At 40.7% G+C, this 26,927-nt stretch overlaps 1 protein-coding gene across 3 annotated transcripts in view; it reads left to right on the top strand.

Annotated features, from left to right (window-relative positions):
- ANKRD6 (ankyrin repeat domain 6) overlaps positions 1-26,927 on the top strand; it is a 132,846-nt gene that overhangs the window by 5,502 nt on the left and 100,417 nt on the right. The window contains exon 1 of one of the 3 annotated variants that reach the window (XM_075268191.1): positions 13,808-13,840. The exons of the other annotated variants lie outside the window; for them this stretch is intronic. The gene's annotated coding sequence lies outside the window, so the exon portion shown is untranslated. Of the gene's footprint in view, positions 1-13,807; positions 13,841-26,927 lie in introns of those variants that run through there. 3 annotated transcript variants of the gene reach the window in all.

Genomic DNA, 26,927 nt, shown 5'->3' with positions numbered 1-26,927 from the left:
TCAGGCTGTGTGTGAGCATGATAGGGGGGTTCAAGCTGTATGTGAGTGTGATAGGGGGGTTCAAGCTGTGTGTGAGCAAGGGCCCCCCCCCCCCCCCCCCGTTCAGCAGATTTTGTGGAAGAGAGCTTTTGTGATTAATCACTATGTTTAAATGATGTTTGATTTGTAGCAATGAGAATACATAATGCATATCAGGTATTTACATTCTGAATCATAACTGTAGCAAAATTAAGGCCTGTTCACACGGGCACAGAGGGGACAGATTATGGCGCGAAATCCACGTCATAATCCGCCCCCTCACAATGGAGGTCTATTTAGACCACCAGGCTTGTTTTTTTGTGTGAGCGGCATGCTGCCGCTCACGGAAAAGAAAAAGTGGGCTGCCCTTCAGGCGGATTCTGCGGCTCGGTGAGCCGTGGCGTCCACCTGGCGGCAGCAACCTCCGGAATCGGCCCATTAATTTGAGCCGACTCCGGGGGGGAAGCTGAGACAGTCGTGGCAAGCGTGTTTTGACCCGAGAGTCATGCGGCTCCCCGCGTCACTCTCAGTGCCTAAATCCGCTATAAATCCGCTATACCACCCCCTGTGTGAACTAGCCCTTACAGTTATGATTTAGCCACCAAAATTAGTTTTAGTTTGGGGTCACCGCAACATGAGGAACTGTATTGCGGGGTCACGGCATTAGAAAGGTTGAGAACCACTGTTCTAAATAGTCTAAGAAAATAGAAGTATATGGTTAGGGAGGTTGAGCTCAGAGCTCCTTCTCCATAGTTGTGTCACATGAACTCTCTGCTCTTCAGTAGTTGGTGACAAAACTTTCTGTCCCTCCGTGGAGAGTCTGTGTGGCACAGTCCATCACGCAGAAACTCGCTTCTGCTGTCACATAATTCCATGTACATTTTGTTCAGATAAAAAAAAGAATAACTAAAAAGGTAATACCGGCCAAAAATATATACTGGGGGGCTAGGCACAGAATAAATAAAAAAAAAAATATAATAACAGGAGCTCTTTCTTTAATAAAATGTTATCGCAACTAAAGTGCCATCTGCACATTGACTAGTGTAAATGTATAGGATCTGTGGTAATGTTAAAGGGGCTCTATCAGCAAAATCATGCTGATAGAGCCCCACATATGCGTGAATAGCCTTTAAAAAGGCTATTCAGGCACCGCTAAAATTATATTAAACTACCCCCCAGTTTTAAAATAAAACCCTAAAACAGAATATGATCAACTTACCCATCGTGCACGGTGGGCGGGCATTCAGGGTCCACCTTCTTCTTCAGCCACGCCTCCTCTTCCAGCGATGTCCTCGGGTCCCGTCTAACTCGCGAACTGACATTGATAAAAAAATGGCGTGGACGCATGCACAGTTGCCGTAGTAGAAGCAGCATGCTACTGCGCATTCACCCGCGCCATTTTTTAACAATGTCAGTTAGCTAGTTAGACGGGACTCGAGGACATCGCTGGAAGAGGAGGTGTGGCTGAAGAAGACGGCGGACCCTGAATGCCCGCCCAGCGTGCACGATGCGTAAGTAGATCACATTCTGTTTTAGGGTTTTATTTTAAAACTGGGGGTAGTTTAATATAACTTTAGCGGTGCCTGAATAGCCTTTTTAAAGGCTATTCACGCATATGTGGGGCTCTAGCAGCATGATTTTGCTGATAGAGCCCCTTTAAGAGCGTTGAATTTGATGTCCAGAGAGATCTCCTATTGGGATACATCTTTTCAAAAAATCAGCTATCACTGGAGAAAGTTGCATGTTCTTGGAATATATCCAATATCATAAATCAGTGATCATGTGTTTGGACATGCTTCATTTCTTACATGAGTAGTGATGTAGTATAATATTTAATACATTTTCAGCAGTTAATGATTGCTACTTAAGGCTAAGGCCCCACGGGCCGGAAACGCTGCGCTAAAGCACTGCGGGAATAACCGCGGTGTGAACGAATCGTGGTTGTTCCCACAGCGCTTTGAACAGACAGTTCACAGAGTTTTCCTCCATGGACTTTCTGTTACAATTACAGTGGGGCAAAAAAGTATTTAGTCAGTCACCAATAGTGCAAGTTCCACCACTTAAAAAGATCAGAGGCGTCTGTAATTTACATCATAGGTAGACCTCAACTATGAGAGACAAAATGAGAAAACAAATCCAGAAAATCACATTGTCTGATTTTGTAAGAATTTTATTTGCAAATTATGGTGGAAAATAAGTATTTGGTCAGTAACAAAATTTCATCTCAATACTTTGTTATATATCCTTTGTTGGCAATGACAGAGGTCAAACGTTTTCTGTAAGTCTTCACAAGGTTGGCACACACTGTTGTTGGTATGTTGGCCCATTCCTCCATGCAGATCTCCTCTAGAGCAGTGATGTTTTGGGGCTGTCGCTTGGCAACACGGACTTTCAACTCCCTCCAAAGGTTTTCTATAGGGTTGAGATCTGGAGACTGGCTAGGCCACTCCAGGACCTTGAAATGCTTCTTACAAAGCCACTCCTTCGTTGCCCTGGCGGTGTGCTTTGGATCATTGTCATGTTGAAAGACCCAGCCACGTTTCATCTTCAATGCCCTTGCTGATGGAAGGAGGTTTGCACTCAAAATCTCACGATACATGGCCCCATTCATTCTTTCATGTACCCGGATCAGTCGTCCTGGCCCCTTTGCAGAGAAACAGCCCCAAAGCATGATGTTTCCACCCCCATGCTTTACAGTAGGTATGGTGTTTGATGAATGCAACTCTGTATTCTTTTTCCTCCAAACACGTAAAGTGGTGTTTCTACGAAACAGTTCCAGTTTGGTTTCATCAGACCATAGGACATTCTCCCAATACTCTTCTGGATCATCCAAATGCTCTCTAGCAAACTTCAGACGGGCCCAGACATGTACTGGCTTAAGCAGTGGGACACGTCTGGCACTGCAGGATCTGAGTCCCTGGCGGCGTAGTGTGTTACTGATGGTAGGCTTTGTTACATTGGTCCCAACTCTCTGCAGTTCATTCACTAGGTCCTCCCGCGTGGTTCTGGGATTTTTGCTCACCGTTCTTGTGATCATTTTGACCCCACGGGGTGAGATTTTGCGTGGAGCCCCAGATCGAGGGAGATTATCAGTGGTCTTGTATGTCTTCCATTTTCTAATTATTGCTCCCACAGTTGATTTCTTCAATCCAAGCTGGTTGCCTATTGCAGATTCAGTCTTCCCAGCCTGGTGCAGTGCTACAATTTTGTTTCTGGTGTCCTTTGACAGCTCTTTGGTCTTCACCATAGTGGAGTTTGGAGTCTGACTGTTTGAGGGTGTGCATAGGTGTCTTTTTATAGTGATAACAAGTTTAAACAGGTGCCATTACTACAGGTAATGAGTGGAGGAAAGAGGAGACTCTTAAAGAAGAAGTTACAGGTTTGTGAGAGCCAGAAATCTTGATTGTTTGTAGGTGACCAAATACTTATTTTCCACCATAATTTGCAAATAAATTCTTACAAAATCAGACAATGTGATTTTCTGGATTTGTTTTCTCATTTTGTCTCTCATAGTTGAGGTCTACCTATGATGTAAAATACAGACGCCTCTCATCTTTTTAAGTGGTGGAACTTGCACTATTGGTGACTGACTAAATACTTTTTTGCCCCACTGTATGTCTACAGGAAAGCCGCTCGCGTTTCCGTAGATATAATTGACATACTGTGATTTTCAAAGCTCAGACAGTTTTGGAAATCGCAGCGTGTCCACGCTGCAATTTTTTCCACAAAGTGGTGATAAGATTCGCAATTTTTCCCACGACGTTGACGACCTGTGGGGCCCCCGGCCTAAATGGGTTTTCCCATCCCCCTGTTTTAGCAGTTTTGCCTGCTCTCTCTTCTTCTCACTTCCTGTGAAAATATTCAATACCGCCTCTTCCCAGCTTGCCAAACAGGATACTACAAAGTATCACAATTCTTATTATGATTACTAGAAATATAGTTTAATATACTAAGCTAATATAATTATAGTTACAATTTTTATAGGGGGATGGCAAACTATATTCTTTTGTAAGCCTCTATTTAATTTGCATGCCCAAAATTGGTTGGCATTTCTTTAACATATATATATATATATATATATATATATATATATATATATATATATATATGTTAAAGTAACGCCAACCAACCGGGTGACGGATTCCCTTTAAAAACAAAAAAAATATTACTAAGGAAACTATGTATTAAATGTGAATCATACTAATTGGTAACGGGCCGTGTGTTGATGTATTACTAAAATGGAAATTATGATCAGAATATGTGGTGATGATGCTGTCTTAGTATTACGCAGCATTTCAGGGAAACTAACTCCACCATACATAACAACCGAAGAACTTGTATAAATAGAGGACACTATATACGTCACACTATGCTGGCACTTGGGTGACGAACACTTGAGAGATGATTTTAAGTTGAATAGTACCCAGGAAATAAAACAAAAGTGACAACTGAGCAACTGCAGTTCTGAAGAAAGAAACAGTGAGGCAGATTTATTATGTCTTGAATGCCAGTGTCATGGCACAATCCAGGCGGAAGGTGCACCTCACTTATAAGGAGGCGTGAGTCTCATCTTTGTCATGTACAGATCGTAATAGCACATGACGTAGGTATGGCTGTCAGGGCTTGAGTCACTCCACTCAATTCATTTTGTTCTCAGGCTACAAATTAAGTGTAAATTACACCCCAACATAGTCCACACACCCCAGATACATACTGCCACTACCTATTGCATTCAGTATCAGGATCAATTTGTATCCAAGACACACACAGACACTGCTCCCAGGAATCAGACAGACTTTAAAAAGGTAATGGGTTCAAAGAACTTACACGACTCACTTTTAGGCTGAGGCCCTACGCTGTGGAAACACAGCTTTTTTTTGTTTCAGATTTTGTTACATTTTTTGAGCCATATTCAGGTGTGGATTTAGCAAAAGTGAGAAGTATATATATTTCCCATTCCTTTTGTAACCATTCTTGACTTTGGCTCAAAAATACGCAACAAAATCGTCAACAAAAAAAGATGCATTTCTGCAACGTGGTGCCTTAGCCTTAAAGGGGTTTTCCCATCTCACTGTTTCAGCAGCTTTGCCTGCTGACTCTTGTTCTCACTTCCTGTAGTACTTATCCAACAGTTGAAGCCACCTTCCCCCTAGCTTACTGAACAAGACACTATAAAGTATCACAATACTTATCACGCTGGGTTCACACTAGCGTTCGGCAGTCCGTTCTCAGGTTTCCGTCTTCTGCATGCAGAAGACGGAAACCTGTCATGCCAGAGTCCGGCCGTGAGCGCTGGTGAGCGTTTTATGCTCTCCGCGGCAAAACTGTTTTTTTTAAATTGGACACAGAGTACTGCATGTCAGACTCTGTGTCCGTTTAAAAAAAAAACAAAAACGGTTTTGCCACGGAGAGCATAAAACGCTCACCGGCGCTCACGGCCGGACACCTTTCAAACCCATTCAAATGAATGGGTTTGAAAGAGCCATGCAGCTTTCCGTCTCCTGCTCTGTTTTGTGCAGGAAATGGAAACCTGCAAAACGGACTTCCGGGCGCAGATGTGAACGAGCCCTTACACCAGGGGTGCCCAATACGTCGATCGCGATCTACTGGTAGATCGCAAAGGACGTATGGGTCGATCGCGGGATGCAGGGTCCCCGGTGTCTGCTTGCTCACAGTGCAGGCTGAGAGTCATCTCCTAACACTGGCAGGCGGGGCAGCAGCAGCCCCAGCCTGCCAGTGTCCAGAGATAACTCTCAGCCTGCACTGTGAGCAAGCAGACAGCGGGGATCCCTGGGCTGCCACGGAATGCCGCTGTCTCCTGCTCTCACGATCCGTTCGGCCCCGCCCACATGCCAGGCCCCACCCACAGACATGCCCGCCCATAAGCCCACCCACATGCCTGCCCCGGCCCCACCCTAGTAGATATTTTGCCTTGGTCAGCTAACAAAGTAGGTCACACACTGAAAAAGTGTGAGCTCCCCTGCCTTACACTTACTAGAAATCTAATGTAATATTCTGATCTAATAATATGCACATGCTTCTAGAGAAGGAACTCTGTGTTATCTGTGTGTTTACATACAGAGATGAAAGACACTGCATTATCAGCAAACTGCATGTAGCTGAATGACAGAGCTGTAGAAAACAGTGAGAGTAGTGAGTGACATCAACTGTTCTGTCTTATCACACAGGTTCGGCTCTGTAAACAATGGGAGGAATATTTTCACATAGCAGGAAAAGAAAGCAGCATTGCTAAAACAATGTAATTAGGAAAGCTCTTCAATTTATATAAGCTAGCAGTATAAATAGGATCCTTGAGATGGGAATACTCCTTTAAATTGAATGCCTTAAAGGGGTATTCCCATAACTCTTGTTCTGCAGCCTGAAGGCTCTGTGCTCTCTTCACTTCCTGGATTTCTCGCACATTGGTGGGTGGGGTTTCACTTGCTCTATCTGCTATGATCCACAGTATGATGTGGAAACTGATGTAGCAGAGCTGGATTTGAGTCAGCTTGCATTACATACAAAGGTAACGGACTCCTTATCTCAGCCCTTATCAGCCAAATTCAATTAAACCGGCTGATAAGTGGAAAAGCTGAAGATAGACAGCACAGTAATCCTGGAGCTCTTACCTCCAACTCCCCTATATGAGGAGTTCCATTGCTTGTCTGCTCCTCCCTCCCCCCCTGAGAGAAGGCAGCTATATCACTTGTCAAATGAGCAGATAATCCCAAGAGTCAGTGTCAACAATGAAGTGAATAAATTAAGATAGCGGCCAAGCAAAGCTGTTTTGATAAACCAATGTATTTAGGAAAAGTCTTATAGCCACATAAACTAGCAGTATAGATAGGATCCTTGTTATGGGACAACCCCTTTAATACCCAAGGTTTCAGTGCTTTTGTCTAAAAAAGACAAATAAAGGTGAAAAAATGAGCAAAACAGTTTGTAAAATAAAATAGAGAAATACAAAGAATGAAACTTGTCAGTTAGAGTCTCTTTGTTCCCATGGAGCTAGTATATCAGATGAGATGGCCACACATGCTTATTGCTGACTCCAAAGAGGTCACACAGTTCTTCAAGAAACCACAGTTTTTGTAATGTTGAGCTCCTGGACACCTCATTCTCCCTCTTTATTAGATGGGAAATTTTCTGCTTTATGTATACCTGGAAAAGCTGGGTAATGAACTATTCATCTCTGTCTGGAAAACTTCAGGCTAAGGCTCCAGGCTGGAACCACCGCGCGGAAGTGCTGCGGGAACAATTGCGGTGTGAGCGCATTGTGGTTCTTCTCGCAGCGCTTTGAACAGAGAGTTCACGGAGTTTTCCTCCACGGACTTTCTGTTACAGTTATATCTATGGGAAAGCCGCCAGCGTTTCTGTAGATATAATTGACATGCTGCGATTTTGAAAACAGCGACAGTTTTGGAAATCGTGTTTCCATGCAAAGTGGGCATGATATTCGCATGAATCCCATCCACTTTGCAAGTACTGTGAAACAACGCAATTTTTCTCGTGGCATGGGGCCCCGGCCTAAGAGAAGCTTTGCCATAGACTGCATCTTTAAGTACCATAAATGTGCCTTTTAGAACCTGATGACTTATTACCAACTGTAGCTGACGTTATGAAAATTTGAAATGTGTAAGGAGAAAATTTTAGGGTGTTAGAGGTGAGTGCTACAGGTGTCCGTCGGGTTTCCATTATTTACTCCCTAACATCATTGGACAAAAAAGATGGACTTGTAGGACTTTTTCATTGGCAATTTCATAGACACACAGTCACAGTCCACTTTTCTTACTGGATTCTGCATTACATGTATTTATAGAAATCTAAAATATTTTACAGATTTTTGTAAGAATAAACTTAATTCAAGACTGCCATTATTGCTTTTAGCCTTGTCCCCAGAAATCGAGAGGTTAAAACTAAGGTATTTCTTAAGGGCAAATCCAGATTTGCTTTCTGAAACCTAATCCTCATTTACTTCACAAAAACATAATGTTATTAGGCAATTTTTCCTTCTTTTTTTTTTTTAAATTGAAAGCTTGAAATCAGAGCTTAGCTGCCTACGGGTGCATGTGCTGTTGGAACAAAGGCCCCACAGTTTTGAAGCATGGAGAGATGACAGCAGAGGACATGGCTGGGACTAGGGAATGCCATACTGCCCAGCAAAGAGAACTGCTTTGGTGCCTAGGAAACTATATCTCTAATTGAATTATTTTACATTATGGGATCAGGTCCAAGTTTCATACTGTACTATATCCATCTTCTGAAGCTAGCAGGCTAAACTTCTCGTGTGCTCTTCTTTTTATACAAATTTATATGAGAAAAACAATCAATGTAATTTAGGCTAAGTTTATACCGTTACACAGCAAAAGGTAAATTATCTATGCTGGGAAAGTATTGTATACATGTATTATAAAGTTATTTGCCCTCTGTAACCTCTGTCTTTCAAGGTTCTTTTTTTTTTTAAATATTGCTGATACCAGCAAAAATGATCACCTTGCCTTTCATTCTATATTACTTTCAGGCTAAGTACATGCTTAAAGGGAACATGTCACCATAAAGGCCTTGTGTCTGTGTATGCAGACAACATGATATACACAGAAAGAGTTAAGCAGATTTATATATATTATGCTGGGGGAAATGTACAACTTGTCAGTTCTGCATTTATTTCACTGTACTTTGTGTGTTTTTTCTGCAGATTAGACTGCATTTTAAAGTTCCCTTTAATAATGGCATCCCTTTCCCCATGGCTTTGTTTTTGAGAGTTTTCTGACAGTATTGTGAAGTGCATTCCTAGCACAAAAGCTTTGATTCCAAGGAGGCAGCTGAAAAACACCAGAAATCTGCAATAAATCTTACCATTTCCACAAACACAGTCAAAGCATTTGCCTTCTAAACTGGGCAGCTGCTGAATATACAAGAACAATGTAGTGTACATTTTAACTGGCTAGAAAACATGCTAGCCTTTCATGCAGGGTAGAGCCATCCATTTAGGCTTCCACTTCCACCATAGGGAGAACAGAAGATATGGTAAATTATACCTATTGTCTATAAACAGTGTTATGATAATGTCCCTGGAGGAAATATCAGAAATTGCAGGTATTATTTGACAACAGAGAGCAGTAAAACTAGCTGTTAAAGAGGACTTTTCACCACTTGGGGCACAAGTGGTTTTATATACCACTAGAAAGTCGACAGTGCGCTGAATTCAGCGCACTGTTGGCTTTCACGATCTGTGCCCCCGATTAATTACTTTTCTTTTGTTGACTGCATCTATTTACTGCAGACTGGCACCGCAATGGGGAGTAAAATGGTGCCACAGTACGCTAATCTCTTCATGGCCAAGCTTGAGAATGACTTCCTATCCACCTGCACCACCAGGCCTCTGGCCTACTATCGTTTCATTGACAATATCCTAATCATCTGGACTGGGTCTGAACAACAGCTGAAAACCTTCCATGAACAATTCAACCAGTTCCATCCCACCATCAACCTGACGCTCAATTACTCCTTCTCTGAAATAAACTTCCTGGACGCAGTCATCAAGATACAGGACAACAAAATTGAGACATCGCTGTATCGGAAGCCGATTGACCGACCAACCTGATGAAAGCTATACCTAAGATGGAATAGCTTTCATCCTAAACACATAAAGAACTCCATTGTCTACAGCCAGGCTATCAGATACCAATGCATATGTTCAAACCCTGCAGATAGAGACGAACACCTTGGAGGCCTCAAAAACACATTCTTAAGGCAGGGTTACCATCCAAGAACAATTGATAACCAAATCACCAAGGCCACCAGAATACCAAGATCGGATTTATTAAAATACAATACCAAACAGGAAAACAATCAGGTGCCCCTGGTCGTCACATATAACCCCCACCTGGAGATGCTGAGAGGAATCACACGCAAATTACATCCACTACTGCAAAAAGACAACCGTCTAAAATCCATATTTCCAGACCCCCCTCTCCTATGCTACAGACAGCCACCAAACCTCAGGAATATGGTTATTAGCAGCTCACTGTCACCTCCAACTAACACAGGAACATTCCCATGCGGACAGAAGAGTTGCAAAACCTGCCCTCACATACTGACCACCCACAAGATAGAGATACCAAACTCTAACAGGAAATATCAAATCCGAGGTACGTTCACCTGTAACATACCTAATGTAATGTATTTAATAATGTGCACCAAATATCCCACTGAAAATCTGTATGTTGGAGAGACCGGACAGCAGCTTAGAATGCGTATGAATTCATATCGCCATACAATTAGAGAACAGAGAATGGACCTTCCCGTGTCAAAACATTTCTGTAACGAGGATCATAATATCACCGGTGACATGAAAATTTTGGTTTTAAGAGGAAATTTTAAATCAAGGAAAGAGCGACGGATTTATGAGTATAAACTTATGACCCTGCTTCAAACACTGGAGAAGGGGTTAAATCTGTCACATGGGTTTATGGCATCCTACAGAAATCACTGACCTGAGACCCTGTGAACAGATAAGAATCTGAGAACCTGAAATTGTTTACATTGTTTCTACCAATAACTAATAACCCTCTACCCCCCTTCCTCCTAGAATTCTATCCCTATGTGTCCTTTTGTATATAAATATGCATCCTTCAGAAATGGTTTTTAAATTTACTTGAGAAAGGAGCATAGAGTTCCGAAACGTTGTAATCTGTCATCATTATTAGTTAGCCATTAAAACGGTATTAACTACTGAAGACTATCAAGTTTTTTTTTTTTTTTTTTTTTATATTTCCTACCCACTGGCTAAAACGGTACGAGTACAAACATTTTCCTTACGATAAATAGGATGAGGGAATAAATGTAGTTTACTAGAATTGTGTCTTGTGCAGAAAACTATTTGTGAGCTAAACAGCCTAAACGCAAGTATACATTATAGCTCAAGTGTCATGCTGTATTAACCCATTATGAAAGGAAAGAAATTTATATGGTGGTATATTAAGCTCACAGAGGACTGCTTAGACTGAACATGATTCTAGCAGATGTAAACATTGCAGGACACATTCTGTGACGTTGAACAAGGGTATATACTGTTAGAGCAGTGTAGAAAAACTATTATTTATTGATCAACCAGACTAACATCCTCTATTATCAGAACCTCCCACTCCTGTATACAAGACTTCTCCCATGTTGCACCACTTCTCTTGAATGCTCTACCCTGGAGAATCAGATTAACTCCTAATTTTTACAGCTTCAAGTGCAAACTAAAGACACATCTTTTCAGACAGGCCTATCACAATTCCTAATGTAAACCCTTCCGCAATTAAAATCCCTAAAACAAACCCTCCTCTATTCACACTCCCACATTACCCTACGGGAGTGAAAGCTAACCTTTTGAGCTTGGTGTGTCAAAATTCATAAAAAGACCTAGCCTAACTATGGTTAGGCAGCGCTAGTGTGAATGTACCTAAAAAAAAAAAGAATTTGAGGGGTATTTAATATATAGTCTATTCCAGTTTTCTGGCTTAAACAAGTTTATGTATAGAAATTATAAATTTGTACTGTTTTACTGCTTGCCTCTTTCCATAAAAATCAGTGGGGCTTAGCAAGGCCTCCCATTAGTTGGCAGATTTACTATAACCCCTGTCAGAAGCTGCTATAATAATTATAGCTCATATCTTCCCCATCTTCAGATTTTACTTCCTGGTGCTCAGAGGACCATAGAGGTGCCTCATTTTTAAGAGGCAATAAATTCTGTGCATCTCACTCTAGTTCACAGGGGATAAAGACTAGTGCATGAAATTCCAGACATGATAAATTCCCCATTGTGAGCCTCCTTATTTGTGGATTAACTCTACTTTTGACTTTAATGACTTTTAATAAGGTACATCACAATATAAAATATGAACGCGCTTGAATATTCCATATATGATTGCTAGTTGCCACTGGTTTTGTCAATGTCCTTTCTCCAGTGGTTATTGGAGTGAACATCTGACTTTTGTTGGTCAACAAAGAAAATATTCGGCTATGGAGACTTGCAGTAAAAGCAGAAGAATCCGGCACTCTGATGGTGCCATGAATAAGGGGATTGCACCCAAAGCATGTAGGCATTTGTAACCACTTGTGACAAGTATTCTGGGTTTTCCATGTTGAAATGAAGGATTTTTTTTTTTTTTTTGCTTCCCTATTAGAGTGTCAGTTTGCAGCTGGTGAACCTTTTCTTCTGCTAAAGAGACTTAACAGTCCAGGTCAGATGGATTCATTCACTTCAATGGAGTTGCAATGACACTGATCTTAGTAGAATGCAGCCACGATTTTCTTATTCTGAAGATACCCTTTATATCTTTAGATTAGAATACACATTGTTCATATGCAGTCAGGAACCATGGAAGTATACATGCATATGTTTATTAATACTGTTTGCCAAGTGGCTTTATCTTTATTTTATATGCAGTTAAGGGGGTTGTCCGGAATTACTTTTTATTTATTTATTTTTTATATCCCATCTGTCCCTGGTGCTCCAGTGTCTTCCAACGTAGTCCGGTCTTGCTGTTCTGGTGTTTTCTTCTGGCAGAAGTGCCCATGGCATGTGATCACTAAGGCCAATCATGGCCTAAAGGACATGGGATGTCACTCAGCGGTCACGTACAGTAAGGACTTCTGCCAGACGACAACAGCAGGATTGGTCCCCACTGGGAGACACTGAAGCCTCTGAGACAGGTGAGTATGGTTTTTGTTTTGTTTTTTTTCACCTTTCCCAGTCTCAAATTAAAAAAAAAAAAAGGTTATCCCAGACAACCCCTTTACCAATGTCAAACTCAAAATACACTCTAAGGGTGCATTCACACTGAGTAAACGCTAGCTTATTCTGAACGTAAAACACGTTCAGAATAAGCGGCGTCTAAAGCAGCTCCATTCATTTCTATGGGAGCGGGGATACGAGCGCTCCCCATAGAAATGAATGGGCTGCTTCTTTCACTCCGTGCAGTCCCATTGAAGTGAATGGGGAGTGCCGGCGTGTACGCTCCGGCATGAGCAGAGCTTGCCGTATACGCTCGTATCCCCGCTCCCATAGAAATGAATGGTGCTGCTTTAGACGCCGCTTATTCTGAACGTGTTTTACGTTCAGAATAAGCTAGCGTTTACTCAGTGTGAATTCACCCTTATAGCCTGTACTTAGGTGAATTGCATTCTTTGAGTGTTTCATGTACTCACTATGACATTGAGGTTTACTTCATGGATAACCACATTGTTTTGTTATTTCCTACAATAATGCTGGGAGATTGAGTGTGTTTTATTAATGTCAGAAAAAGCCGTTGATAAACCAACATTCCCATTTCTATGGGAGCTATTCAATATAACAATTGTGTACAAATAAAGTCTCTGTTGGTTACATATAGTGTTCTAGATATACAGTATGTATTGCCATAGGTTAAGATGAATAGTTTTTCTCCTTCTTAGATGCTTCATTTACTATGTTTTCAATGTTTCGGTATAGAATCGCTAAGGTTTCCCAGTTAATACTATGATTAAATGTATATTAGTAAATAGTCATTGTAATGTTATCATATACTTACCAGCATGTGCTTGACTAAAATAAAATTACAGGTTATCCTGCAATAAAAGCAATTCTGCCTAGACAAGGCTGCTGCTTAGGAAACCATGCTTGCACACAATACCCCTTTAGGAAAGCTTTTCTTTGACATGTAAATGTGGAGGGTCCCCTGACCAGGCTGTATAGGATTAGAGCAGAGGGTGTTGCAGATGTCCTTCAGTTGTATCACTCACACTGGACTTCCTTTACGAGTATATACGGTTCCTATAGATCAGCAGAATACATGTAAGTATTAATGCTTCTTATTTTCTCCTTCTCACTAAGTTTATAACAGGATAAATTGTCCATAAAAGTAAATGACTTTTATAGTAAATGCTACATTTTGATTTGCACGTCATGTGCATTGTCCAGCTTGCTCCCATGGAAGCACAAAAACAACCAGTAAGATGAGGAAACTGGTGTGACATACAGTATGTGATGTCATGTATGTGAGTTATATTCATTTCAAATCTGTTTGGATTATTTAATAATTTGATGGTGTATTATCCATATGTCTGCAGGTATTAGATAGCATTGCAAATGGTTGTATAGCTATCCTTAAATAGAAATAAGTTCCAGATTTCCAGCCATGGGCATTGTAAGTGCAGTACTTTACGTGACACATTCCATAAATATTTGCACTGAGTGTTTGAAGTTCACATTCCAGGAATACTAATATTGAGAACCTACCAAAATTTAAGGGAATTTCAAGAAACCTGTTTTTTGAGTCGTCTACTTGAGCCCTGCTAACTATTGTCCCCTGATCAGTGAACTCTCTTACTTTAACTACAGATACAATAGACCCATAGACAAGTCCTGTTGTAAATATAGTTATATATGCTCAATGTTTTTGTGTATGTTTTTATCTGTAAAAGAGCAAACATACAGAAAAATGCATGTGTAGTGTCTAAACAATTTCTCATGTTTTTGATATTTTGTAGCATATTTCCCTGTATGGAGATACTTCTCAATTGGGGTGGAGGGGATGGGAGGATATTTTCTTTGATTATTTTCTGCCCTACTGCTGTATTTTATGTGCTCAGTATACTGTGAAGGAGATGGGCCTTTTGTCTATGTGAAATAGAACACAATAATGCATTTTGACAATGCATTTTATTTTTAAACTCTCATCTCGAAATATATTTGTGTTTTACTGGTAATTAGATACTCTTTTCTAATTATGGGCTGCATGTTGTGATGCACTGTAAGCGTATGTGGAGCATTGTGTAGCGTTAGCATTGTTTAAATGGGTTACCGGGATAAAAATATTGATGACCTCAAAATTAAGACAGTGGGGGTCCGACACTCTGTACCCTTATCAAAAGGCTGTTCTCAGCAGCTAGTAGACAGAGAATGGAGCAGGTAGCAAACAGCTCCATTCCCTGTGTTTATGATTAGATTAGATTACTGCAGCTCCCATTCACTTGAATGAAAGTTAAGCTGCAGTGATTCAGTTCAGAAGCTACAGATCTGTGTGTTTCATCTCTATGCTCTGCAAATCAAATGCTGAAAATATCTTGGAAAACTCCTTTAAAAAGCAGATGTACAGTGTTGGCCAAAAGTATTGGCACCCCTGCAATTCTGTCAGATAATACTCATGCTCTTCCAGAAAATGATTGCAATCACAAACTCTTTGGTATTAATATCTTCATTTATTTTGCTTGCAATGAAAAAACACAAAAGAGAATGAAAAAAAAAAGTCAAATCATTGATCATTTTACACAAAACTCCAAAAATGGGCCGGACAAAAGTATTGGCACCCTCAGCCTAATACTTGGCAGCACAACCTTTAGACAAAATAACTGCGAACAACGGCTTCCGGTAACCATCAATGAGTTTCTTACAATGCTCGGCTGGAATTTTAGACCATTCTTCTTTGGCAAACTGCTCTAGGTCCCTGAGATTTGAAGGGGGCCTTCTCCAAACTGCCATTTTGAGATCTCTCCACAGATGTTCTATTGGATTCAGGTCTGGACTCATTGCTGGCCACTTTAGAAGTCTCCAGTGCTTTCTCTCAAACCATTTTCTAGTGCTTTTTGAAGTGTGTTTTGGGTCATTGTCCTGCTGAAAGACCCATGACCTCTGAGGGAGACCCAGCTTTCTCACACTGCAAAATTTGTTGGTAGTCTTCAAACTTCATAATGCCATGCACACGGTCAAGCAGTCCAGTGCCAGAGGCAGCAAAGCAACCCCAAAACATCAGGGAACCTCCGCCATTTTTGACTGTAGGGACCGTGTTCTTTTCTTTGAAGGACTTTTTTTTTCCCTGTAAACTCTATGTTAATATAATAATAATAATACATTTTATTTATATAGCGCCAACATATTCCGCAACGCTGTACAATTTGTAGGGTTCAAATACAGACAGATACATTACAAAGAAAATCATTTCACACAATGGGACTGAGGGCCCTGCTCGCAAGAGCTTACAATCTATGAGGTAGAGGGGGTGACACAAGAGGTAGCAGGGGCGGTATTACTTATGCAGAGGTCAGACACTTTTGTAATAGAGGTGACTGTCATTACACAAACATAAGACTTTATGAGCCGTCACCAGTCGTGTCCTGTAACATGTGGATGGAGCTTGGACCTATAAAGTTATCCTGAGATGACATCATATCATGTGGGGTAATGTGGGAGCAGGGACAGAGGAGGGTTAAGGGTTTACATTAGACATTGTGATAGGCTTGTCTGAAAAGATGCGTCTTTAGTTTGCGTTTGAAACTGTAGAAATTGGGAGTTAATCTGATTGTCCGGGGTAGAGCATTCCAGAGAAGTGTTGCAACTCGGGAGAAGTCTTGTACACGAGCGTGGGAGGTTCTGATAATACAGGATGTAAGTGTTAGGTCATTGAGTGAGCAGAGAGCACGGGTTGGGCGGTAGACAGAGGTGAGGGAGGAAATGTATGGAGGTGCAGCATTATAGAGAGCCTTGTGGATGAGAGTAATAACTTTATATTTTATTCTATATTGAATAGGCAGCCAATGTAACGACTGGCACAGACCAGAGGCATCACTGCAGCGTCTAGCCTGATAGATGAGCCTGGCCGCTGCATTCAGAATAGATTGTAGAGGGGAGAGTTTAGTGAGGGGAAGACCGATTAGTAAGGAGTTACAGTAGTCAAGACGAGAATGAATCAGAGAGACAATAAGTGTCTTTAGTGTATCTCTGGTGAGGAAAGGGCGTATTCTGGAGATGTTTTTGAGGTGGAGGTGACATGAACGTGCGAGTGATTCAACATGAGGGGTGAAGGAAAGGTCTGCGTCAAACATGACCCCAAGGCAGTGGGCCTGCTGCCTAGGAGTTATAGTAAGGCCTGAGACTGCAATGGATATATCAGGGACAGATCTATTAGATGGTGGAAACAGTAGTAGTTCAGTCTTGGAGAGATTTAGTTTCAGATAGAGTGAGGACATGATATTTGAGACAGCAGAGAGACAGTTGCTGGTATTCTGTATGAGTGCAGGGGTGATGTCATGGGAAGATGTGTATAATTGGGTGTCATCAGCATAAAGATGGTACCTGAAGCCAAATCTGGCAATGGTTTGTCCAATGGGGGCTGTGTAGAGAGAAAAGAGGAGGGGGCCTAGGACCGAGCCCTGAGGAACCCCAACAGCAAGGGAAAGAGGGGAGGAAACAGAGCCCGCAAATGATACACTGAAGGTGCGGTCTGAGAGATAAGAGGAGAACCAGGAGAGCGCAGTGTCATTGAGGCCAACTGAGTGGAGCATAGTGAGGAGGAGTTGATGGTCAACAGTGTCAGAAGCTGCAGAGAGGTCCAGAAGAATAAGTGTCAAAAGCTGCAGAGAGGTCCAGAAGAATAAGAAGAGAGAAGTCGCCATTGAATTTAGCCATTAGGAGATCATTGGAGACTTTTGTGAGAGCCGTTTCAGTAGAGTGCAGAGCGCAGAAGCCAGATTGTAAGGGGTCAAGCAGAGAGTTAGCAGAGAGATAGCGGATTAAACGAGAATAGACCAGGCGTTACAAGAGTTTAGAGATGAAGGGGAGGTTAGAGACAGGTCGATAGTTAGCATCACAGGATGGGTCCAGGGAGGGTTTTTTCAATAGCGGGGTTATAACAGCATGCTTGAAGGAGGATGGGAAGATTCCAGAAGAGAGAGAGAGGTTAAATATTTTAGTAAGGTAAGTAGTGACAGCAGGCGACAGAGATTGGAGAAGGTGTGAGGGGAAGGGGTCACTGCTGCAGGTTGTAGGGCGAGATGAAGAAAGTAGGTGGGAGACTTCCTCTTCTGTAACAGGTTCAAAAGATGAGAATGGACAGTCTGAAGTGCGGTTGGTGAGGGGATCATTGCTATGGTAGGTGGTGGGATCAATGCCACCTGGGGCTTGGGCAGTAATTTCCTGATGGATCTTATCAATTTTAGCATGGAAATATGTTGATGTGTTTTCCCAAAAAGCTCTACTTATGTCTCATCTGACCAGAGAACATTCTTCCAAAACATTTTTGGCTTTCTCAGGTACGTTTTGGCAAACTCCAGCCTGGATTTTTTATGTCTCTGGGTAAGAAGTGGGGTCTTCCTGGGTATTCTACCATACAGTCCCTTTTCTTTCAGACGCTGACAGATAGTACGGGTTGACACTGTTCTATCCTCGGACTGCAGGGCAGCTTGAACTTGTTTGGATGTTAGTTGAAGTTCTTTATCCACCATCTGCACAATCTTGCATTGAAATCTCTCGTCAATTTTTCTTTTCCGTCCAAATCTAGGGAGGTTAGCCACAGTGCCATTGGCTTTAAACTTCTTGATGACACTGCGCACGGTAGACACAGGAACATTCAGGTCTTTGGAGATGGACTTGTAGCCTTGAGATTGCTCATGCTTCCTCACAATTTTGCTTCTCAAGTCCTCAGACAGTTCTTTGGTCTTCTTTCTTTTCTCCATGCTCAATGTGGTACACACAAGGACACAGGACAGAGGTTGAGTCAACTTTAATCCATTTCAACTGGCTGCAAGTGTGATTTAGTTATTACCACCACCTGTTAGGTGCCTCAGGTAAGTAACAGGTGCTGTTAATTACACAAATTAGAGAAGCATCACATGATTTTTCAAACTGTGCCAATACTGACAGAATTGCAGGGGTGCCAATACTTTTGATCTACACTGTAGTAAAATTCCAGAGACAATAATCTTTCAGAAAATTAATATTAGGCTGAGGCCCCACATTGCAGAAACACAACTTTTTTGTTGCAGATTTTTGAGCCAAAGTCAAGAATGGCTACACAAGGAATGGGAAATATAGAGGAAGCTCTTATACTTCTAACTTCTGCTCAAACCACTCGGGCTTTGGCTCAAAAAGCCACAGCAAAATCTGCAACAAAAAAAGCTGCTTTTCCGCAACGTGGGAGCCTCAGCCTGAGGGGTGGTTCACACTTGCGCCCAGTGTCCAGTTTGTGCATTCCATCGGGTTTCCGTCTTCAGCCCCGGCGAAACTGAAACCCTGCAGTCACTTTTAAAACCTATTCTGTTGAAAGGGTTTGTACAGGTGACCACCCTTGACTGCCTGCTGCCTGTCCGCGGGCATGCAGGACTTTGTGTCCGGCTAAAAAAAAATTGGTTTCCCCGCAGGCCGGCGGACACGTTCGGTAATGGGTTTTAAAACACGTTCAGGAGAATGGGTTTTAAAACTGACTGCTAGGTTTCAGTTTCACCGGGGCTGAAGACGGAAACCCGATGGAATGCACAAACTGGACACCATGGGCAAGTGTGAACTGCCCCTTAAAGGGGTTTTTCGACATTTTTTAATTACCTTTCCTTAACTCCTTGATGACCCTGGACCTCTGAGGATCAGCTGTTTGAAACCTCAGCAGCGATGCTTCCACTTCACAGTCTATGTGACGTCAGATTTATTGGTTGTATGGCCTGATCGCAGCTCATTTCCATTCAAGTAGTGGGTTGAGTTGCAATACTAAGCACAGCTGTTGCACAAATCTACAGCAATGTGTTTGGCAAGTACTAAATAGACCGCAGCCCTCACATGAGCGATATAGCCCCTTCAAACAGCTGATCAGTCAGGATCATAGGTGTCAGAATCTGTAACTGATGACCTATCCATTAACCTTTCCGCTATTTAGAAAGCATGGAAAACCCCTGTATGCCTAATGCACAGCATGATTGCCAAGTACTGCCTTTATCAAGAGGAGTTGGTCTGCTTTAAAGGAGTTTTTCAAGAATCCCAATTTTAAAAGGAGCCTATCACTGCTCCAGTTTCTTTAACATGCTCCCATAGTGCTATAAATGCTGTTACCAGGATATAAACAATAACTTTTTTTTATGTTGCAGAGCCCCAGAGATGTGGAGAAAAAGCCCTTTTATTCTTTATTCAAATGAGGATCTTGAAGCACAGGGTAAGTTTTCTTCTATTATTGAGCTCTGCTGCATCATCAAGAAACACGCCCATCCTGCATTCAGCTCACCCCCTGGGCAGTGTGAGTTGATCCAATGTGAGTTGATCCTCCCACTGCCCAGGGGGGGAGTGAATGTAGGATGAGCGTGTTTCTTGATGATGCAGCAGTACTCAGTAATAGAAGAAAACTACTCCTGTGCTCCAAGATCCTAATTTGAATAAAGAATAAAAGTTCTTTTTTTCTATGCATCCCTGGGGCTCTGAAACATAAGAAAGGTGTTGTTTTAATTTTGCTAACAGCATCTACAGCAGTATGGAAGCAGTTTTTGTTTCCAGTTTTCCAGGAATTTCTAACATCTTTTCCATAATGGTTGGCACTCCTTTAAAATAGCTATGGTATCATTTCAGCCCACACCGGAAACATTTTTGTTCTCCCACCAAGTTTTGTGAAGCAGTTTATTATCCACCCGTATTCCTCCTGACTTAATGCACATTCAGGGAGAATATGGACAGAGCTGCCTCACAATATGTGGTGGGATGATCTGGCATCTATACACCTGCTGGATATCCTCAAATGTGTATAAATAATATTATGTTTTAATACCTTTTTTTTTTTTTTTTTTTAAATGAGTTTAATTTCTGTGCATCATCATATTCTAAAACCCCTTATGCTTCTGTGAACGGAGCTATGTAAGACACCTTTTTATGCAGTTTTTATTGACATTGTTTAGGAGGATACAGTCCTATGAAAAAGTTTGGGCACCCCTATTAATCTTAATCATTTTTTGTTCTAAATATTTTGGTGTTTGCAACAGCCATTTCAGTTTGATATATCTAATAACTGATGGACACAGTAATATTTCAGGATTGAAATGAGGTTTATTGTACTAACAGAAAATGTGCAATATGCATTAAACCAAAATTTGACCGGTGCAAAAGTATGGGCACCCTTATCATTTTATTGATTTGAATTCCCCTAACTACTTTTTACTGACTTACTAAAGCACAAAATTGGTTTTGTAACCTCAGTGAGCTTTGAACTTCATAGCCAGATGTATCCAATCATAAGAAAAGGTATTTAAGGTGGCCAATTGCAAGTTGATCTCCTATTTGAATCTCCTCTGAAGAGTGGCATCATGGGCTACTCAAAACAACTCTCAAATGATCTGAAAACAAAGATTGTTCAACATAGTTGTTCAGGGGAAGGATACAAAAAGTTGTCTCAGAGATTTAACCTGTCAGTTTCCACTGTGAGGAACATAGTAAGGAAATGGAAGACCACAGGGACAGTTCTTGTTAAGCCCAGAAGTGGCAGGCCAAGAAAAATATCAGAAAGGCAGAGAAGAAGAATGGTGAGAACAGTCAAGGACAATCCACAGACCACCTCCAAAGAGCTGCAGCATCATATTGCTGCAGATGGTGTCACTGTGCATCGGTCAACTATACAGCGCACTTTGCACAAATAGAAGCTGTATGGGAGAGTGATGAGAAAGAAGCCGTTTCTGCACGTACGCCACAAATAGAGTTGCCTGAGGTATGAAAAAGCACATTTGGACAAGGCAGCTTCATTTTGGAAACAAAAATTGAGTTGTTTGGTTATAAAAAAAGGTGTTATGCATGGCGTCCAAAAAGAAACAGCATTCCAAGAAAAACACATGCTACCCACTGTAAAATTTGGTGGAGGTTCCATCATGCTTTGGGGCTGTGTGGCCAATGCCGGCATCGGGAATCTTGTTAAAGTTGAGAGTCGCATGGATTCCACTCAGTATCAGCAGATTCTTGAGAATAATGTTCAAGAATCAGTGACGAAGTTGAAGTTACGCCGGGGATGGATATTTCAGCAAGACAATGATCCAAAACACTGCTCCAAATCCTCAGGCATTCATGCAGAGGAACAATTACAATGTTCTGGAATGGCCATCCCAGTCCCCAGACCTGAATATCATTGAACATCTGTGGGATGATTTGAAGCGGGCTGTCCATGCTCGGCGACCATCTAACTTAACTGAACTTGAATTGTTTGTCCAAAATACCTTTATCCAGGATCCAGGAACTGATTAAAAGCTACAGGAAGCGACTAGAGGCTGTTATCTTTGCAAAAGGAGGATCTACTAAATATTAATGTCACTTTTCTGTTGAGGTGCCCATACTTTTGCACCGGTCAAATTTTGGTTTAATGCATATTGCACATTTTCTGTTAGTACAATAAACCTCATTTCAATCCTGAAATATTACTGTGTCCATCAGTTCTTAGATATATCAAACTGAAATGGCTGTTATAAACACCAAAATATTTAGAACTAAAAATGATTAAGATTAATAGGGGTGCCCAAACTTTTTCATAGGACTGTATGTACTGTCATGGCTCTTTTTATTATTATTTTTTGGAAGGTGAGACAATTTGGGCATTTTAAAAAAAAATTTCTCCCATTATTTTATTCACCACGTGGAATTAAAAATGTTATATTTCATAAATATTTTATAGTTTTGGGTGTGGGTATACCTAATATGTAGGTTTTATTTCTTTGATATCTGATCTAGGGAAAGGGGGATAAATATTTTTCTTATTTTTTTTATATTTTTAAAACTCTTTGGAACTTTTAGAATTTATTTTTAATCCCTCCCCCCCATTAGTTTGCAGATATCATAGGCCGTAATTTTACAGTATTGCAGTCTATGGTGAAACCGCTACATTGCTATTGAGTCCTACCATAGCGAGAGATTAATAGCAAAGTGCCTATGGCAGGGCTGGGAACCTTCAGAAGGCTCCCAGCTGCCATGGTAGTGGAAAGGCTCTGCCTTAACTGTTCCATTGCTAAGAATAAAAGTAACCCACCTCCACGTAGCAAAGGATAGATTTATATGCTCTGAGTTATTAAGATAATCCTTTAATAGTCCCACAGTGGGGAAATTTCAGTATGTTACAGCAGCATAGTAATACAGATACAGGATAATAAACAGTGATATATTACAGAAGCAGACACACATATGCTGAGAGGGGAAAATATACTAGGAATCCATAGCAGCTAAGGAACAGAGGAAGAAATAAGGAAGACTTTTAGTTCTCTGCGCGGAGTGATCTTTGCTTGGTCTGATGTGGAGTGGTATGGTGGCCGCACAGGAACTAGGCCATCTTGTCCCTGCTTTTTTACACAGCAGGGATCAGGTAGTATGGTCCCTGCATGTTTGAGACAGAGCCATTATAGAAGGTTTTTTTTAAAAAAATCTATTTACATGTCTAGATAACAGCACTTTACTGTTACATACAGTGCCCAAATACTAGGACTGCACAAGGCTGTGAAAGTCAATGCATAGAACTAATAAATTGAAGAGAATTGAAGTAAATCTTATTTGATAAGCTAAAAGGTCTTATTTGAGCCCAAGAAACTATGCAATTTTGTAAAATGTGAGTTTGATAACTACTGACTTTCCAAGTAATGAATAGCTGCAGCTATAGATGGAAACTTGAACCTAGGAATGTTTTCTAAAACTGTTTCTTTAAGAGGCTGAATTTGACTTGGATTCCAGAACTGTACAGTAATGCTTGAATAATCTGCATTTCTAATGGTGCGCACAAAATATGTCCATGGATGTACTTTGAATGTTCTGTGGAGTTGCTATATTTTATTTTCAAGCAGATTTTTGTCTTGTGTGAATGAAGATACGTGATCACACTTGGATCACTGTGACAGAAGTTTTTCTTCTGGTGTCAGGTTCTAGCGTATGTGCTATGTACTCTTCTATATATACTTCCGTTATGATAAAGTTTTGTCGTCCTTAACACATCACCCACGTACTGCAGCTTTCATTGTGCTCTTGATGGCCATGTGCTATGACTAAGAAACCCTGGAGGCAGACCACACCATCAACTAGTTCTCTCTTCTACCAGTAACCATGGCAACGAAAAGCGAGTTCACGGCTAAGGCTTATTAGGTTTCAAAATAACATTAGGTAACTAAAGGTGCAATCCTACATTCACCGTCACACTGCAACTTTACTATTACAGACACCAGGTCCTATCGGCATATTTATGCCCTTCTAAATGAAATGCATCAGGAATTGTTTAATACTTTACTGACCTTATTTCGCCAGATCCCTGGCACGCTGGCTTGGCAGTCAGGGACAATGGTAACATGCAGGCATCTAGTGATCAGCATCATCTTGACAAGACGTGGCTCAAAATTGCTATAAATGAACTTTTATTTGGTTTGCATTCAAAATCTGAGGCAGCTTGGGTAGAATTATACTTTGTGGGGGGAACTGGATGAATGTTATACTGTGTAGGAATCAATGTAGTAAACATTATACTGTATGGGTCCACACAGAATACTGGATACTGTCTGGGTGACAAAGGTGGTATGATACTATGTGGAAACCACTAAGGAGGCATTATGCTGTGTGTGGGCATCAAGTGACTGGATGAGAGGGGTTAAAAGCATGGTCACTTGTAAAATTTTACGCATGCTACATGTTTTGTCACTCTATATAGCAGTACATGTGAAGCTCGATGGACCTCATTGACCATAATATGATGACATGTAATGCATTGCTTAAAACACTGAACAGCTTTCTGTAGGCATCAATAAAGGCACTTTGTCTTATATGATAACATAATTTCAGGGGCATGTAACTGTGTGCCAAGATAAATCAATTCAATGGTTTATTTTTCTTCTTTGTCTTGTGTCCTTTTTGTTTTCAGTATTCTACAGCAAAATTTGGATTAAGACAATTTTATGACCCTCTGCCAGGGTGAATAATTACTTTTGCCAGGCTTTAGTGTGGCTCTTTTGTTATTCAAGTAGCACAGAAATGCCAAGAAACAATTTTCCTAATTTGGAGAGCAGGGACAGTTCCTTTTTTACACTGTCGCCTTCCCTTAGAAATATTTTTTTGTGAATATCCAGTAACCAAATTTATAATACATTTATATTTATATAAACTTATTAGAGTGTTTATTTTGCAATCTATTTACAATTCCTACAAAAAAATTACAAAAGGAATAACTTTGTAAATCACAATACGGTATATTCTCTAGTCAAAGGATTTCTTAATTTGTACACCTAGCTTGCACCTTTGATATTTATCAGCGGATAAAAAAAAAACCATGTTATAGTCTATAGGCATGGATAAATGATCTTTAAATATGTTAATGATTGCCTTAAGTTGCACTAAGTCTTTTCTCATACAGTACATTCCAGATATTCGCTTTGTAAATCTAGAATGGCTGCTGTCTTCTTTAGCTCTCATGTATCATTACAGCTTCATTACTTTACAATTTTTTCCCTAGTGCTGACAGACGTAGATATTGGGATGTGCATTATCTTTTCCACTCCCTTTGGATTCTACTCTGGCTGCTACCATTTTCTCTCTATAGTTCACACACGGACGTGTGTATTTTGGCACTGGAAAGAAAAGCTTCCTAAGCTTTTTTTTTTTTTACCTTTCCAAGCTTTTTTTGGAGCTTTTTTTTGTAAAAACAGCTTCCAAAAAAAGCCAGGCTGTTTTCCCCTCCCATAAAATGAATGGGCTGAAAAAACAGCTAGTGTTTTTTTTCCATGCGGTTTTTGCAAAAAAAGCGTTGCTTATTTTTGCAAAAAAACGCGCGGAAAAAAAGCTTGCTGTTTTCGCCTCCCATTCTCTTCTATTGCTTTCTTCAGGCGGAAAACGCCTGAAGTGAAGAAAGGTCTTGTCGCTTCTTTTTCTGCTAGCAGAAAAAAAAGCTAGCAGAAATAAAAAACTAGCTGTTCACACGGGGACATGGAGGCTGATTTTGACAGCTGATTTCGCTTCAAAATCAGTCCCTTTACAATGGAGCCCTATGTGAACAGCTAGTTTTTTTTTTCTGCTAGCTTTTTTTTATTGCTAGCTTTTTTTGCTAGCAGAAAAAGAAGCAACATGACCTTTCTTTTTAACGCCTGAAAAAATGAATTGGAGTCTATGGGGCGCTAGCGGTTTTTGGTCGCTTATTTTTGCAGCTGTTTTGGCAAAAACAGCGACCGAAACCGCTAGCGGTTTTTTATCATGTACTTTTTTGTAGTGCAAAAAAAAAGCTTCAAAAAAACAGCGACCTAAAAAGCGTCAAAAACAGCATCAAAAACAGTGTCAAAAACAGCCTCCAATGCAGCATCCAAAAAAAGCGACGCTGAAAAATCAGTGCCAAAATCAGCTAGGCTTTTTTCAAGTGTGAACTAGGGGCGAAATCAGCTGTCAAAATCAGCCTCCATGTCCCCGTGTGAACTAGCTCTGTATTGTTTGCCTCAACTGAAAACTCTGATGTCTTCCTTCTTCTCCACTTCTCTATTCTGATCTGCCATATACAATCTTCTTTTTCCATTGCTTCAATATCTATTACTAAAAGAAGGGAGGGAGAGAGCAGAGATTGATGACACCGCTAAAAGCAGTGTGGTGTTGGATATATTTGAAAAGCAGCAGGACAACCAATTATATGAATGAGTTAAACAGACTCTTCCACAACAAAATCATTTTTTTTTTTTTTTTTTTTTTTATAAAGACTGTTTAGAAATTTGGTTAATTTTGAATATACACTGATGAGCAAAAGGGTAACAATGTTTTGATTTTATAATTTTCAGGGTCCATATTTCATCACGTCAGCTTCAAACGTGACACTACCATCATTTTATAGACAATCATCTTCGCTGTCTCACACATAAATTTGACTTACAACTATTTAGCATATGATTAGTTATGCAGATTCTTGTTACTGTTTTGCTCCTAAAAATCTAAATTTACATTTTTATGACTTTGTTAGTATTTTGTAGATCCACCTTTTGGCTTTTAACACTGCCTGAATCCTTCTGGGCACACCCCAGAATCCTTCTCCTGACACACCTAAAACCATTCATTGTAAAAGTTAATATTTTTCAGAACACCTACCAAGAAGCACTGGAATATCTTATTGCCTTGATGTACCCAAAAGATCTTTTTTGTCCTTTCTGCCAACCAAATTTGG

This window comes from Leptodactylus fuscus, chromosome 3, assembly GCF_031893055.1.
Source record: "Leptodactylus fuscus isolate aLepFus1 chromosome 3, aLepFus1.hap2, whole genome shotgun sequence".
NCBI lineage: Eukaryota > Metazoa > Chordata > Amphibia > Anura > Leptodactylidae > Leptodactylus > Leptodactylus fuscus.
Note: the sequence above shows the minus strand (reverse complement) of the source record. Positions and strands in the feature narration are given on the sequence as shown.